Consider the following 8,504-nt stretch of genomic DNA (forward strand, 5'->3'; position numbering starts at 1 on the left):
GAAAGACATCTCAAAGTGCTTACCCTCCTAGGCCCTTAACACTACTTTCTCACAGGCTAATGTTAGCAAGTTTAAGAGAGCTGGTGGGAATGTTTTGTGATTTCAAAGTCATTCAAAAAAAACACAGTATTTGATTTAAAGACCTATCGCACACATACCATAATAAAAATGTCACTAGAAATCACGAAATCTGTGATTAACAACAGTTGAACACTGTAAATCCAGGTGTTTACATAACTGAACACAACTAAAACCTTTTCTGTAACACTTTAAACACTTCAAGGTATTTATAATTTCAATTAAAAAAATGCACAGTGTTTAGATTGTAAACACCAGAACATATTTATTTGCTAAAACACTTTAAACAATTTAACACATTATTTTAACACTGTAGGTATAACGGCATTCTTCCTCCTCTTCTGAGGAGGAGAAGCGAGAAGGATCGGAGGACCAATGCGCAGAGTGGTAAGTGTCCATAATGTTTATTTACAGACAAACTGAACACTACAAAACAATAAACGTGAAAAGAACGAAACCAAAACAGTTCCGTGTGGCAACAAACACTCACACGGAAACAAACACCCACAAACCAAAAGTGAAACCTAGGCTACAATTCTCAATCAGAGACAAGTAACAACACCTGCCTCTGATTGAGAACCATACTAGGCTGAACTCAAAACCCCAACATAGAAAAACACAGACTGCCCACCACAACTCACGCCCTGACCATACTAAATAAAGACAACACAAAGGAAATAAAGGTCAGAACGTGACAGTACCCCCCCCCCCCCCCCAAAGGTGTGGACTCCGGCCGCAAAACCTGAACCTATAGGGGAGGGTCTGAGTGGGCGTCTGTCCGCGGTGGCGGCTCTGGCGCGGGACGTGGACCCCACCATAGTCATTCTCCGCCTCTCTACCCGCCTCCGTGGCCTCTTTCGAGCGGCGACCCTCGCCACCGACCTCGGACTGGGGACCCTAGCAATGGACGGGAGACTCCGGCACCTCAGGACGGACGGGAGACTCCGGCACCTCAGGACGGACGGGAGACTCCGGCACCTCAGGACGGACGGGAGACTCCGGCACCTCAGGACGGACGGGAGACTCCGGCACCTCAGGACGGACGGGAGACTCCGGCACCTCAGGACGGACGGGAGACTCCGGCAGCGCTGGGCAGGAGGAAGGCACTGGCAGCTCTGGACAGGTGGGAGCACCTGTAGGGAGGAGACCGAGAGACAGCCTGGTGCCGGGGGCTGCCACCGGAGGGCTGGTGCGTGGAGGTGGTACCGGATAGACCGGACCGTGAAGGCGCACTGGAGCTCTTGAGCACTGAGCCTGCCCAACCCAACCTGGCTGAATGCTCCCAGTAGCCAGGCCAGTGCGGCGAGGTGGAATAGCCCGCACTGAGCTGTGCTGGCCAACCGGGGACACCATGCGTAGGGCTGGTGCAATGTACACCGGCCCGAGGAGACGCACTGGAGACCAGATGCACTGAGCCGGCTTCATGGCACCTGGCTCGATGCCATCTCCAAATTGTCTCCCCCAAATATTGTATACCCTGCCATACACTCAAACCACTGTGATAAACGTGCACTGTCCCTTTAAAATAAGACATTCCTAGCCAGCCATACCCTATTGTAGACATTTCATTGTTCCCCGTAATGAAAACAGATAATGTTTAGAATACGTTTACTTCTTGTTCGAATTCACTGGCGTTACCTAACCAAAATTCAATACTCAGGAAATAATCACAACTTTTTACAATTCAACTATTCTTACCCCCCTATATTATAGCCAAATATAGCCCAATGGAACGCCTAGCAATTCCGTTGCTAGCTGTAGCATCTTTTCAGACTATCCTTACGATATTCAGCTCCTTTAAAAAAAATGTATTTGGAACTTTTAGCCACTTTTGAAAATAACTCAAAGCTATAATTCACGCATTTCCCTCTAAATGCCACAACCCATTTTCTGTCATAATTTGAGGAACGTTGTTCTGTAGTCAACGTAATTACGCAGTTTTACCTTCCAACTTCCTCTACCCTAAAATGTAAACGTACCATGTACTTTGCTAAATTCATAAGAACATTTCGATGGGCACAAATCTATCGTAGTTGAATTCTAAATAATAACGAAGAGACATCAGATTTAGATAAGTCTCATCCCATGACCCAGCACCTTTAAAAAAAAATACGTCTCCATTCCCAATAGGCTATTCCAGTGATCATTTGGGAAACACAATGTATTACATAGAAATTGCCTCGCCATTATCTCGAATGAATTCTTCTTTCAATTCAACCTAAACATATTAAACGTTCAGTTCATATCTTATACAAACACTAGCGACCGTATTTTTTCAGGCAAGACATACAAATAGATGAATTACAATCTAAAATCAATTTTAGTCTATCGGTGTCAAAGCTGAGATACGAACCTTAGTGTCCCGCTATTGAAATGATTGAGTTTCCCCGTGTTAAGGGAATTTTTATCAATGATGACTAATTATGTATACATTTCAATCAGGACTGACTAATCCGAATACTATTATGTTACTATACATGTACTAATCAGAATACTAAATGTTACTGTATATGTATGAGTTTTCATTCTTGATCCCAGTACTGAAAATAATGTGTGTGTGTGAACGTGGGCAAAAGTTAGAACAATGACGGTCTGTTCCTTGGTACAAATGAATGAACTATCTACACTGACTGACCTTGGCTCTAGGCGAGGAGGGAAGGCTTGAGAGCTATAGGGCCTTTCTACCAGTGTCAAGAAGATACGGAACATTTAGAAAACGCGGATGTCATTTTCAGTTTATAACCTGTGGTAAAATGTGTATTTATTCAGTACTCTTGAATAAAGGCTGTTACTTGACTTTAAAACCGGGACTCTGTCCATTCCTATAAAATAAGGGTCTTACAAATCCTTATGAATTGACAGAGTGTTTAATTTTAATTGGGAATTAAAACAGAGGAATTAAATTCCTTCAACACCCCGCCAATAATTATATTATTATAATTGTCTGTAGTTGCAAACTCCGGCACCGAGAATTCCCAGAAAATGGTCCTAATTTAACCCCTTTCTGACTATTTTAGTAGTATCAGCTTCTATTCAGGGTCTTTGTCTGAGTCAGATTTTGGACACCTCCCTTCCATTCCCTTTGTTCTCAGCTCCCTTCCTCACCTCGGCTTACCATATCCTAGCTGTATTTAGCCCCTCTGCCCGTTGTTTATCTGTCTGACTATGTGTGTGTCTCTTTAATGATAATCAATGTGTATGGGTTTCTATATTCATTTCAGCTTTCTGGAAACTTCGTCAATAGATTTGACTTTTGATCGGACATTACATTTCACCCGTATAATATTCTCCTTGGGACTTTCAATGTTAATATCTCATATCTCACTACTCTAGACTAGGTTTCCCTCTCCTCCTCTTTGGATATAATTTTTTTTCAGTATTGAACAGGTTAAATTTTTCTGTTCGTCTAGAATTACCCTGCCTTCTCACCAAGCCTAATTTATCCTCACCTGTTTTAATATATCTATCTGCTACTTTTCATAGTCAGACTACTTAGGTTAAAACTTTATGTATGTCTATCCTATTTGTACAGAACGACCGTCCTATCTAACAACACTTACTATATCCCACCCTTAATAATCCTTCGGCTTGAAAAACCAGGATCTATTAAGTTCTAGTTTATTTATGGTAGTGCACCTTACCACGGGTCATTTCAGACCCGTTTCCTTCCTATCGATTTTGGTTAAAACACAAAGTAGAAACCCATTGTATTTGTTCAGAATATTCAAGCAACTATCATTGATTAAATCCAAACTCCTTTAGAACATTCAATCAAAAATATCTTAAATAATTCCTCCCAAATTCGAGAATAAAGGCTACTGACCTTGCCGCCGACTGGGAAAAGCACTGTTCATTGGATCTAGTCACCGTCCCTGTCCGTCTGGGGTGTACACCAGCCTGGTCTTTTCCCTCAATTCAGAGGCCAGGTCTTAAATAACGGGACCAGACCCGCTCGTGCACGATTGTCGGTGTACGACCTTCAGATGGCAGAGACGGGTATTTAGTTCCGGCGTTCGAAGGACCAATTGTTACAGGAATTATATTCCTTTGTTTTAATACCCAATTAAAATTAAACACTGTCAATTCCTAAGAATTTGTAAGACTCTTATTTGTATAAAATGGACAGAGACCAGTCTCAAATATCAACCAGCTGCGTTTATTCTCGAGAGTACTGAACATGATACAGTTACCACAGATTCTAAACTGAAAATGACGTCATTAGTTTTCGTACTACCCAGTCTCATCAACCAGCAGTACAATGGCTGTATAGTTCTCAAGCCTTCCCACATCGTCTCACCCTACTAAGATAATTTACGACGCAAGCCAAGGTCTGCCTGTGTAGATAAGCATTCATTCCTAACAAGGAACAGATAGTCATTGTTCTACTTCTTGATTATATTTACACACATTATATTCAGTACTAAGGTTAAAAAGAAAATTCATACATCTATACAGTAACATAATAGTTGTCTGATTAGTCAGTCCTGATTGAAATGTATACATAAGTCATTATTGATAAAAAAAAATCTCTTAACACTCAGGTCTCCTACCTGACTTAGCCACACTCCCCGTGTGCCTCCGCCCAATACATTTTTGGGGCTGCCTCTCGGGCTTCCAGCCGCGCTGCCGTGCTGCCTCCTCATACCACCGCCTCTCAGCTTTCGCTGCCTCCAGCTCAGCCTTGGGGTGGCGATATTCCCCAGCCTGTGCCCAGGGTCCCTTGCCGTCCAAAATCTCCTCCCATGTCCAGGAGTCTTGCGATTTCGGCCGCTGCTGGTGGTTCTGTAACGGCATTCTTCCTCATCTTCTGAGGAGAAGCGAGAAGGATCGGAGGACCAATGCGCAGCATGGTAAGTGTCCATAACGTTTATTTACAGACATAAACTGAACACTACAAAACAATAACCGTGAAACGAACGAAACCGAAAAAGTACCGTGTGGCAACAAACACTCACACGGAAACAAACACCCACAAACCAAAAGTGACACCCAGGCTACCTAAGTATGATTCTCAATCAGAGACAAGTAACGACACCTGCCTCTGATTGAGAACCATACTAGGCTGAACTCAAAACCCCAACATAGAAAAACACACATAGACTGCCCACCCCAACACACGCCCTGACCATACTAAATAAAGACAAAACAAAGGAAATTAAGGTCAGAACGTGAGAGTAGGGTTCGTGTAAAATCGTATCTGTATATTTCCCAGTATGCCTTTAAAGTGAATATGAGTGATACCCACCCATAACTGTGTTTGTTAGTGGCATAGTTAAGGTTGATGTGTTCAAGAACTTCCAGTACTGAAATGTTTACTGACTTTACTGTTTTATCAATTAAAGGTGAACCTGTTTTTGACCACTTTATACATTTCATAAGGCCTTTAGTTATGGCCTAGTTATCCTCGACATTGTGGTCTGAAAATCCTGTCTCATGGGCCAGATCAGATGCAAGTCACAATACACTGATTTATGAAGTGATTTACTTTTTCGTATTTGAATCCAACCAGAGACAGAATTTCCAACAATTAGACCATTTTATCACCCACAAACTGCACTCAAAATGACTGCTATAGTGAAAGACCTACAGTTGAAGTCAGAAGTTTACATACACCTTAGCCAAATACATTTAAAGTTTTTCACAGTTCCTGATATTTAATCCTAGTAGAAATTCCCTGTCTTAGGTTAGTTAGGATCACCAGTTTATTTTAAGAATGTGAAATGTCAGAATAATAGTAGAGAGAATGATTTATTTCAGCTTTTATTTCTTTCATCACATTCCCAGTGGATCAGAAGTTTACATACACTCAATTAGTATTTGGTAGCATTGCCTTTAAATCGTTTAATTTGGGTCAAATGTTTCGGGTAGCCTTCCACTAGCTTCCCACAATAAGTTGGGTGAATTTTGGCCCATTCCTCCTGACAGAGCTGGTGTAACGGACTCAGGTTTGTAGGCCTCCTTGCTCACACACACTTTTTCTGTTCTGCCCACAAATATTCTATAGGATTGAGGTCAGGGCTTTAAACCATTTTTCCACAACTTTGGAAGTATGCTTGGGGTCATTGTCCATTTGGAAGACCCATCTGCGACCAAACTTTAACTTCCTGACTGATGTCTTGAGATGTTGCTTCAATATATCCACATAATTTTCCTACCTCATGAAGCCATCTACTTTGTGCAGTGCACCAGTCCCTCCTGCAGCAAAGCACCCCCACAACATGATACTGCCATCCCCCGTGTTTCATGGTTGGGATGGTGTTATTCGGCTTGCAAGCCTCCCCCTTTTTCCTCCAAACATAACGATGGTCATTATGGCCTATTTTTGTTTCATCAGACCAGAGAACATTTCTCCAAAAAGTACGATTTTTGTCCCAATGTGCAGTTGCAAACCGTATTCTGGCTTTTTGTTGGCGGTTTTGGAGCAGTGGCTTCTTCCTTGCTGAGTGACCTTTCAAGTTATGTCGATATAGGACTTGTTTTACTGTGGATATAGATACTTTGTACCTGTTTCCTCCAGCATCTTCACAAGGTCCTTTGCTGTTGTTCTGGGATTGATTTTCACGTTCATCTCTAGGAGACAAAATGCATCTCCTTCCTGAGCGGTATGACGGCTGCATAGTCCCATTGTGTTTATGCTTGCGTACTATTGTTTGTACAGATGAACGTGGTACCTTCAGGTGTTTGGAAATTGCTCCCAAGGATGAACCAGACTTGTGGAGGTCTACAATTATTTGTCTGAGGCTGATTTCTTTAGAATTTCTCATGTTGTCAAGCAAAGAGGCACTGAGTTTGAAGGTAGGCCTTGAAATACATCCGCAGGTACACCTCCAATTGACTCAAATGATTTCAATTAGCCTATCAGAAGCTTCTAAAGTCATGACATCATTTCCTGGAATTTTCCAAGCTGTTTAAAGGCACAGTCAACTTAGTGTATGTAAACTTCTGACCAACTGGAATTGTTATACAGTGAATTATAAGTAAAATAATCTGTCTGTGAACCATTTTTGGAAAAATGACTTGTGTCATGCACAAAGTAGATGTCCTAACCTACTTGCCAAAGCTATAGTTTGTTAACAATACATTTGTGGAGTGGTCGAAAAGCGAGTTTTATTGTCTCCAACCTAAGTGTATCTAAACTTCCGACTTCAACTGTATAATGTAACATTAACTAAATGATCTATACTGGAACAACAATCTCAGTAAAGTGTGCAAGAAATCTAACCGCTTATAGATTGGATTAGTTTTGAAAAATGTCCGTTATTTATATAGTATAAGATCAATTAATCAATCAATGTGCATGAGGAAACATTTAGTTGAAGTCGGAAGTTCAAAAAGCCAAATACTATTGGCTTATTGTGGGATAGTCACATTTAAACCCCTCATTTAAATTCACAGATGGCAACATCTTATTCTCTTACCAAATGTAGAGCTCTATTCAATCTGTATCGCTGGTGTTACAGATAGAATGCTAGAAATGTAAAGGTCATTTCCAATTGAGCCGACATCTGCAGCGGATTGAATAGAGACCTTACATAAGCCTTAAACATAATCAAATGTTCGCAGGGTGTTGTTTACATAGCTAGCTAGTCTACTGGTGCCAAGAACTGTCAGTCAAGGCAAGCTTTTGACTGGTACTGTAAATATGACAACACTTTATAATGCTTTATGAAGCACATGGGTTTAGTGTTCTCAAACTCAACTAAGAGTCCTAGTGATGCTGCCAATCAGGATATTAATTTTATTCCTACATGACTGTGACCAAGTAGTCCAGTGTTTCCCAAACACTGGGGCGTGCCTCCAGCCCCAAAACATGTTTATATATAAATACACGTTTAAAGCCGGAACCCTTGAATGTTGTAATAGTAGAATGCACAAGGTGCAATTTCGAAATTGGGAAGTGCATCATCAGTTCCTCTTGTCATGTCAGTCATTGCATTACTTACACTTACAGTGCTCAACAAGCCCATGTCAGCTAACGTTTTTTTTTTCTTTTTTTCCCCGGCCATAGATATTGTTTTAATTTTAGTCACTCAAATATCACATTAATACACACTATACATGGCAAAATGTATAGAATTGCAAGAACATTTGCTTTAAAACTATAAAATGTTCTTTGCACCCCATGACAAAATGTGTAGAACTGCAGGAAATAAGCTTTAAACCTGCAAAATTCTCTCCACCAACAAGAGGGGTGTGAAAAGTTTGTGTCATGAACAGTACTTGTGCCCGTAGAAATAGACGTGGTGGGTGCTCAGTTGATGAGGCTGGTAACACATCAACTGAATGGACCTGTTGGTATTCATGCATAAATCTTTGTTAGATATCTATTGATTTGTTCTTCACACAGAAGTGTGACACAGAGAAATTGCCTTCCTGGTCTGTATTAGCAGTGACTCCTTGATTTATACTTGAATTATCTGTTCTAC

This window comes from Oncorhynchus clarkii, chromosome 14, assembly GCF_045791955.1.
Source record: "Oncorhynchus clarkii lewisi isolate Uvic-CL-2024 chromosome 14, UVic_Ocla_1.0, whole genome shotgun sequence".
Classification (NCBI taxonomy): Eukaryota; Metazoa; Chordata; class Actinopteri; order Salmoniformes; family Salmonidae; genus Oncorhynchus; species Oncorhynchus clarkii.